Genomic DNA, 2,500 nt, shown 5'->3' on the forward strand with positions numbered 1-2,500 from the left:
GGTTTTGTCTCTAGTTCCGAAACACCAGTGATTCTTGAAGGCTTTGCCTCTAGTTCCGAAACACCAGTGATTCTTGAAGGCTTTGCCTCTAGTTCCGAAACACAAGTGAATCTTGAAGACTTTGTCTCTAGTTCCGAAACACAAGTGATTCTTGAAGGCTTTGTCTCTAGTTCCGAAACACAAGTGATTCTTGAAGACTTTGTCTCTAGTTCCGAAACACAAGTGAATCTTGAAGGCTTTGCCTCTAGTTCCGAAACACAAGTGAATCTTGAAGACTTTGCCTCTAGTTCCGAAGATCCAGTGATTCTTGAAGGCTTTGCCTCTAGTTCCGAAACACAAGTGAGTCTTGAAGACTTTGTCTCTAGTTCCGAAACACAAGTGATTCTTGAAGACTTTGCCTCTAGTTCCGAAACACAAGTGAATCTTGAAGACTTTGTCTCTAGTTCCGAAACACAAGTGATTCTTGAAGGCTTTGCCTCTAGTTCCGAAACACCAGTGATTCTTGAAGGCTTTGCCTCTAGTTCCGAAACACCAGTGAATCTTGAAGGCTTTGTCCCTGGTTCCATTTTTATAGTTTACATACAGCAGATGTGGTGTACAGAAGTTTCCATCTTCTTCGCTGTTTTGTTGCTGTTGTTGTTTATTTATCTATTTTTTTTTTAAATTCAATTTTCTTTCTGTCCTCTCACTCTCCTGTGGTCTATTGTTTAGGTAGCCGAATGTTTCAGAGGAAGTGATGCTTTGTTTTATATACAACCAGTATCTGAAACGGTTCCTAAACTACAAGTTAGAATCTTCAGTCTTCTTCTTCGTTCGTGGGCTGCATACAACTCCCACGTTCACTCGTATGTACACGAGTGGGATTTTACGTATATGACCGTTTATACCCCCCCCCCCCACCATGTAGGCAGCCATACTCCGGTTTTGGGGGCGTGCATGCTAGGTATAGTCTTGTTTCCATAACCCACCGAACGCTGACATGGATTACAGGATGTTTAACGTGCAGTATTTAATCTTCTGCTTGCGGTGTACACACGAAAGGGGTTCGACGTTCAGGCACCTAGTAAAGCAGGTCTGCACATGTTGACCTGGGAGATCAGGGAAAATTCTCCACCCTTTACCCCACCATTTGCGCCAACACCGGCCGGGGATCGAACTCTGGAAATTAGGACGAGAATCCAGCTCTGTAACCATTTGGCCACTGCCCCCCCACGTCGGCCGAATATTTTTTTTAGAGGGAGTGATGCTTTATGTACCGGCGGTCTCTGAAACAGTTCAATGAACTTTTTTTTCTTTTTTTTCTTTTATTATTATTATTATTATTATTATTATTACTACTACTATTTTTTTTCTATATTATAATTATTATTTATTTATTTATTTATCTATCTATTTGTTTATTTATTTATGTAAGCTTATCTATTATTTATTCCCCCCCTTTTTTTTTCTCAAGGCCTGACTAAGCGCGTTGGGTTACGCTGCTGGTCAGGCATCTACTTGGCAGATGTGGTGTAGCGTATATGGTTTTGTCCGAACGCAGTGACGCCTCCTTGAGCTACTGAAACTGAAACTGAAACTCAATGAACTAAACTGCAGGCTGAATGGAAATAGTTTTTGGACAACTGGGTGTTTGGAACTGGTGATAAAAACATAACGGATGATACTTTTGATTTAATGTTATTATGGGCTTTTTTTTTTTTTTTTTTTTTTTACATAGGAGTAGAATCAATCAAATAAAACCAACTCTGCAAGCATTTCCTGCTTGACCTCAAGTATAGATACAAGTTAGAAAAGCATGTACAGACAATGGGAATGAATTACTGTGATTTTGTTTAAAAAAAAAAAAAAAAGGCTACCATACTCTGTGTTGGTAATAGAACATTGAGTAAAATGAAAACTGCCATCATAATACAGTATATGAATGATGCATGTTTGATAGAATTTATAACAATATCAGAAATGAATATACTGCAAAATTTGACATGTTTGTACATTAATTTTGATTAAAAAAAAAAAGTAAGCTGCCACAGGTATTTGATAACATAATTATATTAATCCTTTAATAACACTTTATAAAAAAAACAAAACAAGCTCTGGTGCTCCTTGAAGCTTCATCATCATGAATACATTTTTTGTATTTGTATTTGTATTTCTTTTGATCACAACAGATTTCTGTGTGTGAAATTCGGGCTGCTCTCCCCAGGGAGAGCGCGTCGCTACACTACAGCGCCACCCTTTTTTTATTTTTTTATTTTTATTTTTTTTATTTTTTCCTGCGTGTAGTTTTATTTGTTTTTCCTATCGAAGTGGATTTTTCTACAGAATTTTGCCAGGAACAACCTTTTTGTTGCCGTGGGTTCTTTTACGTGCGCTAAATGCATGCTGCACACGGGACCTCGGTTTATCGTCTCATCCGAATGACTAGCGTCCAGACCACCACTCAAGGTCTAGTGGAGGGGGGGGAGAAAATATCGGCGGCTGAACCGTGATTCGAACCAGC

This window comes from Babylonia areolata, chromosome 30, assembly GCF_041734735.1.
Source record: "Babylonia areolata isolate BAREFJ2019XMU chromosome 30, ASM4173473v1, whole genome shotgun sequence".
NCBI classification, from domain to species: Eukaryota; Metazoa; Mollusca; class Gastropoda; order Neogastropoda; family Buccinidae; genus Babylonia; species Babylonia areolata.